The following is a 22,207-nucleotide window of genomic DNA, read 5'->3' as shown; positions in this document are numbered from 1 at the left end:
ACGAATCTGACTAGGAACCATGAGGTTGCGGGTTCGGTCCCTGCCCTTGCTCGGTGGGTTAACGATCCGGCGTTGCCGTAAGCTGTGGTGTAGGTTGCAGACGAGGCTCGGATCCCGCGTTGCTGTGGCTCTGGCGTAGGCCGGTGGCTACAGCTCCGATTCAACCCCTAGCCTGGGAATCTCCATATGCCGCGGGAGCGGCCCAAGAAATAGCAACAACAACAACAACAAGAGACAAAAGACAAAAAGACAAAAAAAAAAAAAAAAAAAAAAGGAGAGAAAGAAAGAAAGAAAGAAAGAACTATCCCCTGAAGGTAGAGGCAAAAATAAACTCCCATCTTCCTATCAAAAAAAGAAAAAAAACAAATTACTCAGCTTTGGAGTTCCCACTGTGGCACAGCAATCTTACTGCAGTGGCTCGGGTTGCTGCAGAGGTGTGAGTTTGATCTTCGATCCTTGCCCAGCACAGTGAGTTAAAGGATCCAGTGTTGGAGTTTCCATCATGGCGCAGTGGTTAATGAATCCAACTAGGAACCATGAGGTTGCAGGTTCGATCCCTGGCCTTGCTCAGTGGGTTAAGGATCCAGCGTTGCCACGAGCAGTGGTGTAAGTCGAAGACATGGCTCGGATCCCACGCTGCCGTGGCTGTCGTGTAGGTCTGCATCTATAGCTCCGATTAGACACCTAGCCTGGGAACCTCCATATGCCGTAAGTGCGGCCCTAGAAAAGGCAAAAAAAAAAAGGATCCAGTGTTGCCACAGTATGGTGTAGGTCACAGTTGCAGCTCCGATTCAGTCCCTGGCCTGGGAACTTCCATATACATGGGTGTGGCCATTAAATAAATAAATACTAAAGATGAATGTGCTATTCAAAATTCTCCATTTATATTCTTACACCTGTAAGCAGATCATGGTATAAACTCTTTGTAAGCTGAGAAGCAATTAGTGCATCTGAGCTGATTTACAGACTTTTATTTCACAAATATTACCTATTCGGCTATAATGTTTCTCCACCTACATTATTTAAATTATTCTGTATACAGAAAACTAGAAAGCAGAGCCTCAGTGTCAGCCTAGAAAATTTCAGAGACCTGAAATTATCAAGTAAATATGCTTGCATTTGAACAGCCCTCAGTATGTGGGGACAGTTTAGGTACCTCCAGCAGCATCACTAACAGTTGGCTATTGGTAAATCCAAAGGTTTTAGTAGTTGCTCAGAAGAACTTGTCTTTGTTGGAGCAAAGTGCATTTTAAGAAATGACTTGGTGGAACATGTGGATCCAGATGGAGCCTTCAGTTCCCCAGACAATCCATTTCCTCTATTTTGGCAAAAAAATACGTTTAAGTGTTTATTGTGTGCTGAGCACTGTGTCAAGGTGTAAATGAATTAAATAATTTACTCATCCACACTGCCCTGTCAGGGAGCTATTTTTTATCTCCATTTCAGATATGAAAATCCTGAAGCTTGAGAAGGTCAAGTAACTTGCCCAAAATCAGTAGTGGCTGGCACTGCCAGGGGTATCAGACAGGGTCCTGGGACACTTAAGTGAGAGTTTCACGAAAGAAGTGCTTGTCCAGGTGTGGGCTGGAACAAGCAGGATCAGCAGTGGGACCCATTGCAACCCCCAGGCCTCTAGGGCCAAGGGCAGGGAGCACTCCCTGGAACTCGGGGAGACCTGTAGCCATGGCAGAGGGCATTCCCAATAGAAGCTGTCATCTTAGGCCCAAAGGGATGGGGTTGACAGAGTAAATTCCCCCAGCTCTCAGCATCTTTCTGGTCTGCCATTGCACCCCATTGTCCAAATCAACCTTAGGTAGAAAGCCAAGTCACCTGTGGCATTCCCATCATGGCGCAACAGAGACAAATCCGACTAGGAACCACGAGGTTGCCAGTTCGATCCCTGGCCTCGCTCAGTGGGTAAAGCATCTGGCTTTGCTGTGAGCTGTGGTGTAGGTCTCAGACACCGCTCGGATCTGGGATTGCTGTGGCTGTGGTGTAGGCCGGCAGCTGTAGCTCTGATTTGACCCCTAGCCTGGGATCCTCTGTATGCTTTGGTTGCCGCCCTAAAAAGACCAAAAATGAAAAACAAAAAGAAACCCCAAAGTCACCTGTGACATACAATCCATAGAAGTGAGCCTTTTTTTTTTTTTTTTCTTCCTTTCTTTTTAGATCCACACCTGAGGCATATGGAAGTTGCTGATCTAGGAGTTGAATCGTAGCTGCTGCTGGCCCAAGCCACAGCCACAGCAATCCTGGATCTGAGCTGCATCCATGACCTGCACCACAGCTTGGGGCAATGCCAGGGCCTTAACTCACTGAGGGAGGCCAAGGATCAAACCTGAATCCTCATAGATACTATGCCAGGTTCTTAACCTACTGAGCCACAATGGGAAATCCAAAGCAAGCCTTTTTTAAGAGGAGAAACGTAATGAATGCAAACCCCACTTCTCTGGTTGTGCATTGCGAGTTTCCCAACACATGATCTAAAAAGCCCAGTCCCATCCCTTTGGGCCTAAGATGGCAGCTTCTGTTGGGAATGCCCTCTGCCATGGCTACAGGTCTCCCCACGTTCCAAGGAGTGGCCCCTACCCTTGGCCCTGGAGGCCTGGGGGTTGTAATGGCTCCCACTGCTATTGAGAGAAGGGCCATAAACTTGTCCACAAGAAAACAGGGCTTTCATCAGGCTGTGCATGATCTGGGATGTAAATCTCTAACAGGAACAGCTGATGAAAGGAGGCTTCAGTAATCCTATAAACCCTCCTTTTTTTTTGTTTGTTTGTTTGTTTGCCTTTTCTAGGGCTGTTCCTGTGGCATATGGAGGTTCCCAGGCTAGGGGTCTAATCGGAGCTGTAGCCATTGGCCTACGCCAGAGCCACAGCAATGCAGGATCCGAGCCGCATCTGCAACCTACACCACAGGGCATGGCAACACCAGATCCTAAACCCACTGAGCAAGGCCAAGGATCGAACCCGCAACTTCGTGGTTCCTAGTCGGATTTGTCAACCACCGGGAACTCCCCTATAAACTCTTAATGACCTGTGTTTTGGTAGAAAAGGAGCACCAGGTGCTGTAAACTGGACACTTGCCCCACCCCCATTCATGCTTTGAAATCCTAAGCCCCAGTGTGATGATCTTAAGAGGTGGGGCTTTGGGAGATAATTAGCTCATGTGGGTGATGCCCTCGTGAATGGGATTAGTATTCTTATAAGAAGACAGGAGAGACCTTGTTTCTTCCCCCTTTCTGCTCTTCACTGTGTGAGGAAGCAAGAAATTGGCTGTCTCCAACCCAAGAGAGGGCTTTCATTAGAATCTGACCCAATTGGCACCATTATTTTGGACTTCCAGCCTCCAAAACCATGAGAAGTAGCTTTCCTTTGTTTAAAGCGATGACACTTTGTGGTAGCAGCCAGAACGAAGACATATGGCGTATGCAATGAGCCTGGCATGCTTCTCTTAGAGGCTTGTGGCAGGCATCATAAATGCCCCTAAAGAGGCCCACTTTCAAATCCCCAGAACATGTGAACTTTTCTTACACGGCCGTAGAGACTTTGCAGGTGTGATTCTGTGATTCAAGTCGACCTGGAGGTGGGCAGAGGAATCTGGATTATCCAGGTGGAGCCAATCTACTCCCATGTGTCTTTAAAAGCAGAGAAGCACTCTCAGTTGTGGAAAATCAGAGACATGGCAGCACGGGAGCGACCTCAACCCCTCTTGCTGGTTTGGAAAACAGAGGAAGGCAGCCGCGAGCTGAGGAATGTGGGAAGCCTCTGGAAGCTGGAAAAGGTAAGGTGACAGATTCTATTTGGAGCCTCCAGAAAGGAACGCAGGCCTCCCAACACCTTGCTTTTAGCCCAGTGACAGTGACTCCAATTTCTGATCTACGGGAGTGTAAGATTAGCTGTTGTTTTAAGCTGCTACAGTTGTTTGCTGGGCAGAAATAGGAAAGTAATGCCAGGCCATTCGTCTTTCTGTTTCAGATTGGAAAGAAAGCCTCTCAGTATATACATTTCTGGCTATGTGATACTTCAAGCTGTTCAATAAGCCCCAAACATTCATTTTCAAGTACTGGATCTATTCAGATTCTAGGGCAGAAGCTGTATTCAGTTGCACACTAGTGTCATTTGAGTGTATATTGATCTTTACACTTGTTTTTTCAAATATCCCTGCCTCACCATTAGAAAAAGTTTTGTTTTTGATGGCAGAAAACAATCAGGGGAGAGGAGCCTGTGCTAGTGGCCTAACTCCTGGCCATATGAAGCCGAAAAACCAAAACTCTTTAAGGAGGTCCCTGGTGGTTCAGTACGTAAAGGATCCACCATTGTCACTGCTGTGGCATGGGGGGCTCTTGGGGCGTGGGTTCGATCTTTGGCCCCGGCACGTCCATATGCTCCAGGTGGGGGGAAAAAAACTCTTTTAAAAACCACCAAGTTAACCACAAGGCCGTCAGTTTAGAGGATGCCATGTTTGTACTGAAGTCATTGCTGGGTTGCGCACATGTGTTTGTGGGGTTCCTGATCATTCTGTCCATCGTGGAGATAATAAAGCACCCAGAGGGTTCTAATGGCTTTATGTAGCCACACACGAAGTGTAAATTGAGTTGTTTAAGCCTAAGCCCCCTGAGGGGTGATACGGGTAAGAGGGATTTGGGGAAAACCTGAATTATCCAGGTATAAACCTTAATTCTTGGCTCGATGTTTATGAGAATGTGGCCCTCAGGTGCTCAAGCATCCTAAGGAGAACAGCCACAAGAAGGATATTTTGGTGCTTTCGTAACTGCAGAATTGTGTACAGTTCATGCCACAGAACAAAGCTCATGCGAGATTCTTCCCTCTGTTTTGCAAGTGGCACCACCTGTAAAAGAGGAGAATCTGTCTTTAAATTAAGCTTCCTTTGTTACTTTTGCTTCAGACATGATTGCTGAGTTTGAAGTCCTGGGATTTTAGATGAAAAGAATTTTCGAGTTGGTTAACGGTAGGGGAGGGAGAATGCCTGTTTCCAATCTCACAGCGTGCCACATGCTGAGTGGCTGTCACACAAAGGACATGGAAGGAAAACAGGAAAATTGGTTGCATCAGGATGGGGGCATCTTGCGTTTCACTGTGGTTGATGCCTATTTATTTGTCATCAGTTTCCCAAGGGAGAAAAGGAAAATGTGTCCCTCCTACCCCAACACAGTCACACATCCATCAAGGCACACGTGTCACCCTCTGCACCTCCTTATTTAGCTGTTCTTCTGAATCCTATGTCCTCTATGATAAACCAGTAAATATGAGCCTTTCCCTTGAGTTCTGTGAATCATAGTCAATTATTGAACCTGAAGGGGGGTTGTGGGCATTAACAATTTATGGCTAAGTTAGAAGTGTGGCACCCTGGGGACTGACAACTTGCCGTTGGCATCTGAGGGAGGGGGCAGTCCTGTGAGGCTGTCCCTCACCTACTGGGTCTGTGTTACTTCCCTCTGTGTAATGGAACTGAAGGACACCTCGTTGGTAGCCAGAGAGTTGAAGAATTGGTTGGGGTGGGGGACACCCTCACCTCTTTGACATCAGAAGTGACAGGGATGTACAACTACAGGGGTGATAAGTTCATGGAGTAATGAAACAAAAAAATCTGGACGAGAACGAATGGGTGTGTTTGCATAAGCGAATCACGCTGTGGTACAGTGGGAATGATTGCAACCTTGTAAATCAACGACACATCAACAAAACTTCAAAAAATGGAAAAAAATAAATAATTGTTAAATTTAAAAAGGTGATGGGGAGAGTCGAGGAAAGAGAGTTTTCTTTGACATTTTTGATTGCACTCATATGCGTGTGTGTGTAATTCTATGTGGTTTTATCCCATGTAATCATTACCAGCATTAAGAGAGAGAAATATTTATCAGCACAAAAGAATTCTGTCTGCCTATCACCCAGTCCCAGTCCCCATGCCCTGACAAGCATTAATCTAGTCTTTGTCTCTATGGTTTTTGTGATTTCGAGAATGTTACATAAATGGAATCCTACACAACATAACCTGTTTAGGCTGGCTTTTTTCACTCAGCAACATGACCTTGAGGTCCATCCAGGTTTTTGCATGTATCAGTAGCTCATGCCTTTTTATTACCGAATAGTATTACACTGCATGGATATAATGTCTTGTTTGACTGCTTATCTGTTGAAGGTCATCTGAGTTGTTCCCACTTTGGGGCTATTAAAAAGAATGCTGTTCTCAACATATATGTACAGGCTTTTGAATGGAGTAAGTTTTCATTACTCTGAGATAAATTCCAAGAGTACTGTTACTTAAAGCATACTTTTTGATTCAATTCAATGTCTAATATCACAAAAACAAAACTTAAAAAACTTCAGTTTCTACAAAAGGTATGATTATTTAATTTTGTTTTGGAAATAAAAAAATTTCAGCTTTATTGAATTATATGTCACAAATAAAATGGTAAGGTAGTTAAAATGTACAATGTGATGCTTTGATATATTTGATATATGTATATGTTATGAAAGTATTCCCTCATAAGTTAATTGTTGGATCCATCAAGTCACATATATACTTTTTTTTTCTGGTGAGAATATTTAAGCTCTACTCTCTGAGCAAGTTTTGATTACATAATAATACAGTGTTATCAACTATAGTTACCATGTGATACATTAGATCCTCAGATCTTATTTATTGTATAACTGTATAACTGAGTTTGTACCCTTTTATAAACCTCTATTTTCCCATCCACCACCTCTGACAACTAGTTTTCTACTCTTGACTTTTTCTGGATTTCACAGAAACGTGATGCCATTTGGTATTTGTCTTTCTCTGCCTGGTCTATTTCACTTAGCATAATGCCCACCAGTTTCATCCATGTTGCTGCAAGTGAGAGGATTTCTTGCTTTTCATGGCTAAATAATATTTCATTGTATTTATATGCCACATTTTCTGTATCCATTCATCTGTTGCTGGAGATTTGAGGTGTTGTCTATTGTGAATAATGCTGCTATGACCATGGAGGTACAGAGAGCTTTTTGAGATGATTTCATTTCTTTTAAATATATACCCAGGAGTGGAACTGCTGAATCATATGGAAGTTCTAGATACAATCTCTTCAGGAAACTCAAGGCTGTTTTCCATAGTGGCTACTCTAGTTTACATTCCTACCAAGTGTTCCGTTTTCTCCACATTCTTGCCTTAATATCGTTTTGAATAATAGATATCCTAGGAGTTCGCTTGTGGCACATGAGTTAAGGGCATTGTCACTGTGGCATCTTGGGTTGGATCTTTGGCTTGGGAACTTTCACATGCCATGGGCATGGCCAAAAAAATAAAATACAGACATCCTAACAGGTGTAAGATGGTATATCCCTGTGCTTCTCTTCTGCATTTCCCTGGTGATTAGTGATGTTGAACACCTTTCCATGTATCTCTTGGCTATGTTTTCTTTAGAAAATGTCCATTCAGATCTTTTGTCCATTTTTAAATGGAGTTACTTGATTTTTTTTTTTTTTTTTTTTTTTTTGCTATTGTATGAATTCCCTGCACATTTTGGATGTTAACCCCTTATCAGATATGTAATTTGGAAATATTTTCTTCCATTTCTTGGTTGCCTTTTAATATTGTTGATGGCTTCCTTTGCTGTGCTGAAGATTTTAAGTTTGATGCAGTCCCACTTGGTTATTTTATTTTAGTTACCTTTGCTTTTTTTTTTTTTTTTTTTTTCTTTTTATGACCGCACCTGGGGCATATGGAAGTTCCCAGCTCAGGGTCAAATTGGAGCTACATCTGAGGCCTATGTCACAGCTTGTCAGCAACACTGGATCCCTAACCCATTTGAGCCATTTCAGGGATCAAACCCACATCCTCACAGAGACAATGTTGTGTACTTAACCCACTGAACCACAACGGGAACTCCATTTTTTTTTTCTTACTTTTGGTATCAATTAAAAAAAAAATTGTCAAGGCTGACTCAAGGCTTTTAACTCTGTTTTCTTCTAGGAGTTTTAGAGTTTCAAGTTTTTAATCTATTTTGAGTTTATTTTTGTGTATGGTATAAGGTATGGGTATAGTTTCATTCCTTTGCGTGTGGCTGTTTAGTTTTCCCAACTCCATTTATTAAAGAGACTTCCTTTCCCCATTGTATAGTCGTGGCTTCTTTGTAAATTAATTGACCATATATGCATGGGTTTATCTCTGGGCCTTCTATTCTGTTCCATTGGTCTATGTGGCTGTTTCTATGCCAGTGCCATACTGTTTTGATGACTGTAGCTTTTAAATATAGTTGGAAATCAAAGTATGATACTTCTAGTTTTATTCTCCCTCCTCAGGATTTCCTTGGCTCTTCTAGGTCTTTTGTGGTTCCATACAAGTTTTGGGATTGTTTATCTATTTCTGTGAAAAAATACTATTGGAATTGGATGGTGATTACATTGAATCTGTATATAGCTTTGAGTAGTATAGCCCTTTTAACATTAATTATTAATTATTCCAATCCATCAACACAGAATCTTTCCATTTTTTTTTGCCTTCTTCAATGTCTTTTGTCAATGATGATGAACACAGAATACAGATATTTTACCTCCTTGTTAAATTTGTTTGTAGGTATTGTTTTTGATGCTATTATAAGTGGAATTGTTTTCTTTTTCTGTTAGTTTGGTGATGTATACAAATGCAAATGATATATTGACCTGGTATCCTGCAACTCTACTAAATTCATTTATTCCAACAGTTGGTGTTATCTTCTGAGCTTACTGTATTAACTGTCATGTAATCTGCAAACAGAAATAATTTACTTTTTTCTTTGTCCTTTGAGTGTCTTTGTTTCCTTTTCTTGTCTGATTCCTCTGGCTAAGACTTGCAGTCCTATGTTAAGTAAAAGTGGTAAGAGTGGTTACACTGATCTCATTCCTTATTTTAGAGGAAAAGCTTTCAGCATTACAGCATTGAGTATGATGTTAGCTGTGGGCTTATCATTTATCGCCTTTATTATGTTGTGGTAAGTTCCCTCTGTACCTACTTAGGTTTTTTAATAATAGGTGTTAAATTTTTTCACATATTTTTCTGCATCTATTGAGAGGATCACAGGACTTTTTACCCTTCATTGTGTTAATATGTTGTGTCATATTTATTGATTTGTGAATGTTGAGTCATCCTTCCATCTCTGGAGTAAACACCACTTGATTACAGTGTATGATGCTTTTAATGTATTGCTGAATTCAGTTTGCCAGTTCTTGGGGATTTTCGTGTGGCCAAATACGATATGATACTATTAAGGGCTTCCCCTTCATAACAAAGTTAGGAATAGGTGTGCCGGATACATCTAAGGGGCATTTCAAGTTTTTTGTTGTTGTTGTTGTTTGTCTTTTTGCCATTTCTTGGGCCGCTCCCGCAGCATATGGAGGTTCCCCGGCTAGGGGTCAAATCAGAGCTGTAGCCACCAGCCTACAACAGAGCCACAGCAACACGGGATCCGAGCCGTGTCTGCAACCAACACCACAGCTCATGGCAACGCTGGATCGTTAACCTACTGAGCAAGGGCAGGGATCGAACCCACAACCTCATGGTTCCTAGTTGGATTCGTTAACCACTGCACCATGATGGGAACTCCTCAAGTATGAATTTTTAAAAATCAGGCATAATGCTTTTTACATTTGCCTTAGGATCAAGCTGGTAATGAAGTTTGTTTTCAAAACATTTTCACCTCTAAAAAAAAAAATTCATGGTGGGGGCATACTTTTCAGCAAAAGTTATATATCCCCTTCACACTTTTTGCTATATATGGGTGCGTGTTATTTCCTTAAGTCAACTCACATTTTCTTTGTTTTTTTAAATTATAGTTGATTTACTATATTGTGCCAATTTCTGCTGTACAGTAAAGTGACTCAGTCATACATACATATACATTCTTTTTTTGTATTTTCCATCATGCTCTATCTCCAGAGATGGGATACAGTCCCTTATGCTGTGCAGTAGGAAACTATCCATTCTGAATGTAATAGTTTACATCTGCTAATTCCAAAATTGCAGTCCCTTCCTCTCCCTCCCTCCTCCCTCTTGGCAACCACAAGTTTGTTCTCCATGTCTGAAGTCATATTTTTCTTGAATGTAATTTGTGAAGTAGCTCTAAATCACTACTGTAAACTGGATAACATTGTTGCTTGTCATGAGTAAAAGTAACACATAAAATACAAATAAAAACTCTTCTTGGAGTTCCCTGGTGGCTCAGCAGGTTAAGGATCTGGCATTGTCCCTACTGTGGCTCTGGTTACTGCTGTGGTGTATGTTCGATCACCAGCCTGGAAACATCTGTATGCTGAGGGCTCATCCAAAAAAAAAAAAAAAACCTCTTACTAAATTTCAGCTGGTTGCCACTGTTCCTCCATTCTTTGTTAAAAAGAGATATTATCAGTACCAGAAAGATGTTAAAAATGAGAGTTCCTGTTGTGGCTCAGTGGTAACGAACCTGACGAGTATCCATGAGAATTCAGGTTGAATCCCTGGCCTCAGTCAGTGGGTTAAGGATCCAGCATTGACCTGAGCTGTGGTATAGGTCGCAGACGCAACTCGGATCGCTTGCTACTGTGGCTTCCCAGCAACTGCAGCTTCGATTTGACCCCTAGCCTGGGAACTTCCATAAGCTGCCCCTGCAGCCCTAAGAAGCAAAAAACAAATGAACAAAAAACCCCAAAAAACAAAAACTGCTTATTAACAACACCAAACTGAGACTTTCACCTTGGTATATTCAGAGGTAAAATTAAAAGAGAATTTTAAATATTAAGAAAACTTAGGAATAGAAAAAATTATTTTCTTAGAGTAATTCTACATAGACATAATGCACTTTCTGTGGCACAACCTAAAACTATCAGGGGTATCAAACACGGCAGTAAAGCACAATTAATATTGTATGTATTCCTTTATTAAAATTCATGTAGACAATCCGCCTTATCAAAAGATTCATGTAGGGAATAGGAGTAAAAGAAGTCTTACTTTACTCAGTGCTAACTTAGGTATCATCTTTGGTATCATCCCAGCTGACCTGTTTTGCAAAATGTCTACAAACTATGTTTACAGTTTGTATTCCCTGACCCATTGGCCTGTATATTATCACAGCTCCTTCCTCCTGCTCTTCAAAGCTAAGTTCATTCTCCCTCTGCAGTACTCGTTTGGTTCAACGAGGGCTCAGCAGGGGCTCTAGGCACCCAAGCCTGGAATACCATCACGGGGGTGGCCAGCAAAGCCTGAGCTGGGCACTAGGCAAGGTACCAGGGTTAGCACTTAAACAGGAACACACAATGACCTCAAAAGTGAGAAGAGATTGAGCCCAGGAAATCCCTTCCTACCACAATGTTTCAAACCAAGCAGTAGGTACCTGCAACATGAGAAAGGCAGAAATCATAAAAGGTAGTGTGGCAAGTGCAAAGACTCTTAAAAGAATTTGGCAGAAATTGGTCACATAGTTCTTATCCTTTAAGGAAGGCTTAGCAGTTTCACTTGACTCCTGGGAAGCTCCCCAGCTGCTCCCCGCAAGGCATTAGGCAGGGCTGCAAGTAGCCAACTACTCCTGGAGCATTTAAACCCCTCACAACCAGCCTCATTTATAGAGGCGGTTTTAACTGGTGCGGAGTACCTGCAGAAGTATTTGCAAAGAGCTCCCCAAGTGGTTATGAGGTGTGATCAGAGTTGAGAACCAAGAGGGCATCATACTTCGCAGACACTGTCCACCTCTGGAGCTTTAATAGCAGTTAAGGGGCCCCAGCTGGAGGGGGGATGAGAGGGTGAAGCAGACTCCTCCAGGGTTACACCCCAAGACCCCACTGGTGGCTTGGTTAGACCAACCGTGCTGTCTGTATCCTGCGAAACAAAGTCGATTTAAGAAATTCCTGGGTCAATTTTAGCTTAGTTTAACAAGTTCAGGATCTCTTGTTTGTTTGTTTGTTTGTTTGTTTAATGGCTGCACCAGCAGCATATGGAAGTTCCCAGGCCAGGGATTGAATCTGACTTCAACTGTGTCAATGCTGGAGCCTTTAACCCACTATGCCGGGCAGGGGATTGAACTCATGCTTTTGCAGCGACTGAGCCATTGCAGTCAGATTCTTAACCGACTGCACCACAGCAGGAACTCCAAGGATCTATTTGCTTAATTTTTAAGCATCTTGATCTCCACAGTTCACATCTCATGGCTGGAGAAAAGTACCTTCTTTTCTTTATTTTTCTACGTGCCTTTTAAACTAAGGTTGTGTATGTGCCTTTAGAAGATGGGATGAGGTCCATGTGTGTTTAGCAGCAGACATTTCTACTATTCCCTGTAAAGTTTCTCATTTTCTAATTGTTGGTTATGTAAAGTTTAAAACAGCGCTACTAAAACAGTATTTATGAATAGAACAGAAATGGCAGAACATTGAATTTCAGATGATTGCAAAACGTTAATTTAATGAAAAATCAGATCAGTTATTCAGAAGCAGAGCTACAAATACATCTTTATAAAATTGAAATGACTTGATAGGAAAAGTCACCCCATCTTGCTTTGTTAGAGCAAGCAGAGGCATCACAGTGTCATTTGTAATTTTGGCAGAATCAGCACATCCTCTCCCCCCACAGGTTAGAGCGCCATGTGCTGATTCTGAGTGACAGGAACAAATGTCATTCCAACCACCCTCTCTGCAGGAGGAAGACTCCTGGGTATAAAGCTGGTCTTCCTTGCTGGGGTATTGCAAACTTAATTAATGTTTGCAAAACACTTGGAGGACCTTATGTAGAAATTACTATGTAATTGCAGAAGATTACTGTGAGGGGAAATGCTAGTAAAATTTATTGGGAGAGGAAGAGAATTTAATTGGTAAATCTTATGTTTTCCTTAGAAAATGATTTCAGACAGAAGCGAATTGATTTTATAAGCACCCAGGAATAAAGGGCGTTATCTTAAGAATAGTGGTCTATAAATCCAAGGTATTAAGTTTCATGGCTCAGTATAATTTTGTTTAAATTCATAATCCGAGTACAAACAACCACCTACATTAAAACCATTTGTTACAGAGATTAAAATCTGCTGTTCCTATGATATCTGTCTCCTAAAAAAGCCCTTATGGGTAAGGACGTTTTGTTTTCTGTAAAGTTGAATGAGAAAACATACCCCAGCCACCAAGATGCTAATTGGATTTATTCTGAGATCGTTCTTTCTCCAAATTTCTTTTGGATGCCTGTCGGAGCTGTTTACTGTATTGGTTGGGTTACTTCTTGGGAAAGTTCAGCAGCCTCAGAAAGGACTTGCATTTTATTTGTTTTAGAGCTTTTTTGAAGCATAACAGCTGAGTTGAACATGTTTATCTGATAACACAATTTCAGTGTAACTGGTAGTGTTTTATTCTCCCTCAGTCCATCTTATGGTATAATGTCATTCTTAGCTGTTGATTCCCTTTTCAGGGCTAATGATTTAAGTAGAATAATAATTTGAAGCTAATTCATGAAAGCTAAGGTTTACAAACCCCAATTACTGTGTGGCTCAGGATTGAATGGCCAGGAGTTGAGTAGCCCGATACAGAATTGTGCTAGCTCATGGGTCTAAAGTTGCTTTTGTTTACATCCAACCTGCAGCAGCTGAGGACTGGATCCCAAGGCCTAGCCATTGCCCAGACTGTGGGACAACACTCCAGCTGTTGAGAACATAGCTGGGTTGCTGCACCAATGCAGAGTTTGCCAGTAACCTTCTTTACCCAGAGAGAGCTATTGACTCAAGACATTCCAAGAATGGATTAGAAGCTGTGGCCAGGTATGAGATGGAGCAGGAGTGAAAAGATAAATTCTCCAAGCAAACATGCCAAAATATGGTGGTGATTTTGTTAGGCATTGAGATCTCAGGTATGTGCAAGTCTCAGGGCAAGAGGTAGGAACTAAAGACCCCTGGTCATCAAACTAAGACATGATGGTTGGACTGGGATCCAGAGAATCCAGTGATGATGGCAAAGATGAAAGTCTGGCTGAACCAAACTTGGGTCTGGCTCCCCTGCCTCGCTATGAAGCCAATTTACTGACATTGGGTTGTGGTGAAGGAAAACACAGCATTTATTGCAGGCACCAAACAAGGAGGATGGGCAGCTAATGCTCAAAAGGCTCAAACTCCGTGATGGCTTTCAGGGAAGGGAGTTTAAAGATAACATTTGAAGTGAGGGTTGCAGGATGCATGACTTCCTCCTGATGGGTTGGTGGGGAGATAACAGGGTGTTGTTTCAGGAATCCTTATTATCAACCTTCTGGTTCCAAACAGTCTGGAGCCTACAGGCTTGTGGTCAGTATGTCGTCACCATCTTCCACCTGCACGAGGGTCTTAGTTTCTGCAAAACAGCTCAAAGATAGGAATCAGATTGCTGTGTATGTTCCCTGAGGAGGAACTAGGATTGTTTTATTGCTGAACTGTTATCATTACTTCTCATGATAAATTAATCATAAACTCTACAGGGGAATGGGTCAGGGGGTGTGGGAGGGACTTGGTTTCAAAAGCCAGGAACAGGGGCCAGAGGCAAGTTCTTCTGGGACAGGGGGAAGTGGTGGCAGCTGGCTTGTGTGTACCATTGCTCTGGAGCACTCAGCTGATGAGGCCTCACTCCTGCTTACACACACCGAGTACCTCGAATATCCTCTTTGGTATGACCAGGATGAAGTCTGACAGTCTTGGACTTTAGCTGGGTCCCTTGCTATAGGAGGCAGCAGTGGTAGAGAAACCACCCCTCATCCTTGTGATCCCCCTGTGTTCTGAGAAAAGACTCACCATAAAGGACCAGCCTGACCTCGAATAATCCCAGACAAGACTCAACTCCACCTTTCCTTGGTGACTTGGCTTGTTTTAAAAAACCTTCGGTGTCCGCCCTCTCTGAGACAGTACTTGTTAATGAATATTCTCTCTATTGCAATTCCCTGAATTAAATCATTTGCTTAACTGTTGGATGCATTTTCTTTCACAAGTCCACACTCCTTGGCAGTTCACAGAAGGCCCTTCATGGTCTAAGCCCAGCCTCCCCCTTTGCTGCTTTTGCAACAAACTCTGTCCTCCAGCCCCACAGCCCACCTGTGCCCTACTGTTAGCGCCACGTTCTTCTGGGTCAGCTGCCTTTGCACAGGCTGCATCGTCTGGGCAGAACTCTTTGCTCACCTCATCTTGCCAGCTCGTCCCCAATCATCCTTCAAAACCAAACTCCGCTATCTCCTGTTTTTGGAAGATTTCCTTAACCACCTCCACAACTGACAGCATTTTGTTGATTTATCACTAGTTTGGATGTGCTATGTTAGAAGTCTCCCATGTATTTATTATTTATTTACTGCTATTTTAGGGCCACGCCCGCAGCATAAGGAGGTTCCCAGGCTAGGGGTCAAATCTGAGCTGTAGCTGCCGGCCTATGCCACAGCAAAGCTGGATCCTTAACCCACTGAGCGAGGCCAGGGATCAAACCCACATCCTCATGGATCCCAGTTGGGTGGTACTGCTAAGCCTCAAAGGGAACTCTCCATTTATTTACTTTAAAACAGGAAAAACCCTTGTAGACTCTGAGGTACACAGTGCCGGGTGAGAAAGGACTTAATGTTTGCTGGAGAAAGAAGCCACCTGCTTAAATGATCAAAGGTTTAGAGTGGACCATCCATAGCCATAACCACCTCCATGTTGTTTATGTGGAAATGAGCGTTGCTGCTGTTCTGTTCTGATGTGACTGAGAGCCCTCACCCTTTACCGATTAGGAGCCCTAATTAAATGTCAAAAGTGACTAAATTGCAAAGAACGAGTTGTCTTAATTAAAGGGAGAAAGCAATTGAATTAAATGATGTGATAATTGTTTAAAGTGACCCATGCTGAATCTTTAGAATCACCCTCAGTTTGTTTCGGGCCTCAGTTCTGGATGAGGCGGGGAGGGCAGGTACCCAATGTCAAAAGCAGCTCCCACCCCACCGAAGGAAATCTTGGGCCACTTAAATGAGAAGATGCCTCCCTACTTGTCTTTTTTCCCCTTCTTCTTTCTTTTTTTTTTTTTTCTCTCTTTTACATTTTAGTTAACTCTTCCCAACTTTTAGTCATTATGACAGAGGATAGTTTTAATAATTTCTGCCACTTCTATGTCCCATTAATATTTTTATGTAGCTCATGTCCTTTCTTAATGAGCACAAAAGGCAAACTTGATATGACTACCTTAAACAGTAGACAGTATTACTCATCATGAGCCAAAGTTCACCCCCCATGTATGTAGCATATCCTGCTCCACCTTGATGGAACAGAAAAATTCAAAAAGAGCCGCTCTAAAGGATCCTGGTCACCTCTACAGGCCTCCCTCCTTGATTTTATCGGTTTTGTATGAGTTGAAAGGCTGTGTTTGAAATTATCATGCGGGTCTTATCTAAAGCCAGACACCCATTGATGGGATACAAATTCAGATTTTAGGGCAAGAGAAATTCAAACATAAATTTTTCCTCTGCCAGTTTTGGCCTCCTCCTGCCCCTCTAACGTGTGGTGTGCTTCTCTGCATTATGGGTTCACCAGGCAGCCCCCATGGCAGAAACACCTGCTCAATCAGGATAATCAGTTTTTCCTCCTCCTGGTACCAGCCATGTAACTCCTCAGAAGATAAGGTTTCTTTCTCAGTTTTGTAAGGGTTACAATGACTCACCATGTATGTGGAGACATCCTTGGTGAACTTACAATGCCAATACATCATGGCCTTAAAATCAGCCCCTGGTGCACCACAGACCCGTCAGATGACCTGGGGAGGTCCTGGGCTTCACCAAATGGAAGCTCTTGGGTTGAAAGACTTACTTATGACCTAGTCATGTTACTAGCTATATGACTGGTATTCTGACTATTTTATAAGATTATTTCGTGCATTACCAAATGTGTGACTGAGCCTCAGATAAAATGACAGATGAGGTGGCTTGCAACAATTGAGCAAACATACAGTTCTATAAGATCAAGGTCATAATAGTGTAATTCTAGATATGGGACGAAGCAACAAGAGGGAACCAGTTCCTGGACCGTAACAAACTCATAAGACAGGTGGTTGAGAGGCTTTTGGTAATTGTTAACGGGACCTAGTCCAGTAAGAGCACCCGGAGCGGTTTATCAATGAAGTCTTCGCCTGCCCTGGGGATGAGCGTTCCTAGGACCGTGGGATGAACTGGTCACAAAACGCCTCTGAAGTCTTCGTTGAACTTAAGGCAGAAAAGGAAGGGATTATGGAATGATGTCATCCACCCTCTGGGTCTGCAAGAATCAAGCCATTAACCACTGCAGTTGTTGACCTATGATACACACTGGCAGGAATTCAGGGCCAAGATCAGGATGAGGCACTTTGAGCTCTAGGAAAACTTGCAGAACTGGTCCTCAGAGAGTTAGATGTTTTCAGGAAATAATTTTTATGCGTTTGGATTCTTGTGTCCTACCATACTCAAAAAAGCACTAAACCGTTAAGATATCTGTTTTTAGTGGCTAGAGGCAACCTTCTACTGAGACGGGGGCTTGATTGCACATATTTCTTGGCCAAAATCACACATACACCAGAACACACCCCCGCCGCCCCCAACCCTTTTTTCTGCAACAGCTCTCAGAACTCTCAGAGAGACTGTCTCCCAGGTTATAATCCTCAGTTTGGCTTGAATAAAAATTTCCATTTTTTTCTTTTCAGGCCATACTTGTGGCATGTGGAGGTTTCCAGGCTAGGGGTCGAATTGGAGCTGCAGCTACTGGCCAGTACCACAACCACAGCAACTCGAGATCTCAGCCGCTTCTGTGACCTACACCACAGCTTATAGCCATGCTGAATCCTTAACCCCCCGAGCAAGGCCAGGGATTGAACTCACATCCTCATGGTTACAAATCAGGTTTATTACTACTGAGCCACAATAGAAGCTCCCTGCATTTTTTTCTTTAGATTGACTATTGACTAACTTTTTCGTTGACATCATGGACCATGGCTGATACCTATTCCACACCTAGGATGACATTGCTGAAGTTTTCAGTATGAAAATAGGTGAAAACCTTGCTACTATCTACATTGAGTAGGCATTCCTGATTTTTTTTCCCTCATTTATATACCACAAAAAATTCTGATTACTTTAACATCTTTCCTATTTTACTCTCCAACACTTTTAACCACTTGAAATGTGTGGCTCTGGGACCCTCTTGGTATCCTTTTAAAAAACATGCAGTGGGAGTTCCCGTTATGGCTCAGTGGTTAACGAATCCGACTAGGAACCATGAGGTCGTGGGTTCGATCCCTGACCTTGCTCAGTGGGCTAAGGATCCGGCGTTGCCACGATCTGTGGTGTAGGCTGCAGACATGGCTTGGATCCTGTGTTGCTGTGGCTGTGGCGTAGGCTGGCAGCTACAGCTCCGTTACACCCCTAGCCTGGGAACCTCCATATGCTGCGGGAGTGGCTCAAGAAAAGGCAAAGAGACAAAAAATAAAAATGACAAAATAATAAATAAAAATAAAAAACGTGCAGTTAAGGAGTTCCTGACATGGTGCAGTAGGTTAAGAATCTAACTGCACCAGCTCGGGTCACTCTGGAGGCATGGGTTCAACCCCCAGCCTGGCATAGTGGGTTGAAGGATCTAGCATTGCCACAGCTGTGGTGTAGGTTGTAGTTTTGGCTCAGATTCAGTCCCTAGCCCGGAACTTCCATATGCCATGGGTGCAGCCATAAAATTAAAGAAAAAAAAATTTTTAACTGAAAAAAAAAATCATGTATTTAGGATTTCTCAGGTGGCTCAACAGGTTAAGGATCTGGCATTGTCACCATTATGGCTCAAGTTGCTGTATGACACCTCTTCAATCCTGGCCTGGAAACTTCCACATGCCATGGGTATGGCCAAAAAAAAAAAAAAAAGAAAAAAAAGGCAGTTAGGATTTGAAACTGACATCTAGCAAGCACCTTTTTAAAGGTAATGTACACGGTCTCTGTCTATTAATCTCGATAACAACCTTGAGAAAATAGCTATCAGGATCCCTATTTCACAGATGGGACAACTCTGCTGACCATTATGAGCTGGCGGTTTAAGTGGCCTGTTTGTTCACCCCTACTCAGTGCCACCTCTTTGAATGCGCTGCAGTTTTTTCAGTAGTCGCGTCATGGCTCAGCATCACTGTAGCATTGCCTTGAGCTTCCTCCTTGCTGTATTCTGAGTAATAAAGCCTACGCCTCGTTTTCAGTTTGGGATCACTGTGAACATTTCATTCAGAGATGGTAGACAGGTTTCATCTGAATGTCGAGGCGAACAGCAGGCAGAGGCTGTCTGGGGCTCTGCACTGGGAGACTGTTTCAGAGGAAAGGATTCATTAGAAATGTCTCCCATGGGTTCTGGACCAGGGCTTGCCAGCGTGAGTACCAGGCATTTGCCATGCTTGCTGTAATCTTTTCTGGAAGTACGTATGGCCTCAGTCATTGCCCAGTTAGCATTTACATGCTTCCTGTTTTCTCCCTTGATGTATCATGTAGCAGTTGTCTTTGTGGTTTCATGTTACTTCATGGGCTGCCCAAGTTTTAACGTTTAAATTCAATTTTGTGAAGGTGCTGGGAAACCTCATTATTTCTCTTCTTTACGCAACCCAATATTATCTACTCACCTAAGGAGATAGAAACCAATAGAGGGGCCTAAGAGGGAGCTGCCTACGACACCCCAAAATGTGCCTCTTTGGCACAGGGACTGTTTTGAGCTAAAGGAAATGGAGACCCAGCAGACTCAGGAAAAGCCTCTTTGCCTCTCTCTTAACTGCCTAACAGAATTTAGAGAGAGGGCCTGGACCAAGAGAGAGCTAGTACCAGCTGTCTATTAGAAAGGCTCATCTGCACGGCCTGGCACACCCTTGTTTCCCAAGCATCTGCTCTTGTCATCTGCCTGTGATTTGTCTTCCTTCTCTTTGAGGCCCCAAGCCGCTCTCCCATTCTTTAGTTCAGGATGGCACATAAGAATCAATTGCCTGCCTGCCTCTGAGTCTGAAGTTTTTATGGGACTCCTGTATGTACAGAATTTTTTTTCCTCCTGTTAATGTGTCTTATGTCAATTTAATGACTAGGCCAGCCGAAGAACCTACAAGGTGTCGGGAGGAAGAAATTTCCCTCTCCCCTACAAGGTTCTTCTGGCCGGTCTATGAATTAAATCTGCATGAGACTGGTCAATAGGAGAAAATGAAACAGAAGTTTAATAGCATGGATCCATGGGAGAGACCCAGGAAACAGAAACATCACGAAAATGTTTGGTGGCTGAAGCCCTCACTTTAAATGCCACCCTCAGCTACCAACAAAAGAGGGTGTTGAGAATGGGGAGTCAGTTGGGAAGGTTAACAGGAAAAGCAGGTACCTGAGGGGAAGGTTCTTATGCGGATTTAAGTCATGGCTTCCTCCAGGTTAAGTTCCTGGAGATCTAGTCCTTTTCCTCTTCTAGGTAGGAGGGAGATGCCCTTACAAATGGAAATTTCCCTGAGAAATGTAATGGATTCTTATAAAACCGTAACTCCTACTTGGTTATCAGAGATTTTCCCATGTCTCCTGTTTCTTAGAAAATAGCTATCTCATGGAGTTCCCATCGTGGCTCAGTGGTTAACGAATCCGACTAGGAACTACGAGGTTGTGGGTTCAATCCCTTCCCTCGCTCAGTGGGTTAAGGATCCAGTGTTGCTGTGGGCTGTGGTGTATGTAGGTCGCAGATGAGCCTCCGATCCTACGTTGCTGTGGCGGGGGTGTAGGCTGGTGGCTACAGCTCCTATTAGACCCCTAGCCTGGGAACCTCCATATGCTGCAGGTGCGACCCTAGAAAAGACCAAAAAAAAAAAAAAAAAAAGAAAAGAAAAGAAAATAGGTTAAAATAATGAATATGCCAAATAAGCGTTTTTGGGGCGGCAAATTTTGCTCCCCTACAAAAGGAAGAAGGGCAAGTTTTCCTCCCCTACGCATTTTACAGAAACTGCCTCTAGAACTGTATGTCTTCATGAGATTTCATAATCTGTAAAAGTAAATTTCACAAAATACACAATAAGGTTTTGCCAATTTTCATGCTCGTGATTCTTAAATCCAAAATTGTTTGCCTCTGACTGAGCAAGTCCAAAATAAAGTGGATTACATAATTCATTTCCAATTTCATAGAACAAATTGTCCCAACTTTGAGGATGAGTTTAAGGGTTCAAAAAGAAATTGGGTTATTTGTCTTAAGAATTTTATCCCTTAATTTGCTAGCTGGAATTCAATAAAAGTGATTTTTAAAATTTATGATTTTAAGGAGTTTTCATGTGATGCAGTGGGTGAAGGATTGGGCATTATCACTGCAGTGGCTTTGGTCACTGCTGTGGCACAGGTTTCGTCTCTGGCCCAGGAACTTCCATATGCCACGGGCACAGCGGGAGCGGGAGAGCGGGAGGGGGAAAGAAAAGTTGAAAACTTAGGGTTTTTAAAACACCAAATTATCATTTTTTTCTTCCTTTTTAAAATTAACTAGTCTCCAGATACCAGTTTGAAAATAAATTTCTAATGAGTATCTGAGGTCATATTTTCTAATATCCACACAAAGAAAATAAAATTTTTTCCTGGTTTTTTTTTATTTTTAAGTGTAAGTATGGAAGAAAAAGAAGTGAAAACATATACATTATTATGGTTAAATTTAAAATTCTTGTGTTCTAGAGAGGGGAAAACATAGTAGTTTTTCCTTACAAAAATTGTCTTACTCATAATTTAGAGGATAAACTTTAAGAACTGTTTCATCTTTGTGAGTTATTCATAATTAGACTATTCCAAGTTTAGCATTTGCATACTGATTCTTAGTGGAAAAAAAAAATGTTGGTCCTGGAAACTAAAATTACCTGCTGCAAATTATAGTATTTTCTTTGAGAGTTTTGCTTTTCTCAAGCATCCCAACCAAAGGCAAATGAAATGAGAGCACAGTCATATGTTAGTCTCCAGAGAAAATTCATTTTAATTGCATTGATCTTCCTTCATAAGGTTAAATACAATTGTTCCCCAAGTTATATATCATTTTTATTGAGGTTAATGTTGAGTCAAGATCTAATTTCAGCAGCTCCTTAAAGTTATTTGAACTGTTTCCTCCAGCTACATGATGATACTTAACTGTTCATTTGAAATTCCAATTCACAACATCTTATTCCATTCATGAGTAGTTGGATATGTTTTAGTAAATTGTGTTTCGAAATAAGAGCATGTGTGAGGCAAGTAAAGAAACTTAAGACTTCAGCTTCTGAACTATGGCAAA

This window comes from Sus scrofa, chromosome 18 (genome assembly GCF_054392235.1).
Source record: "Sus scrofa isolate SSC_HxYL_T2T_F1_AM1 chromosome 18, Sscrofa_HxYL_maternal_Yorkshire_Landrace_v2.0, whole genome shotgun sequence".
In the NCBI taxonomy this organism is placed as follows: Eukaryota; Metazoa; Chordata; class Mammalia; order Artiodactyla; family Suidae; genus Sus; species Sus scrofa.
This window is presented reverse-complemented; position numbering follows the sequence as displayed.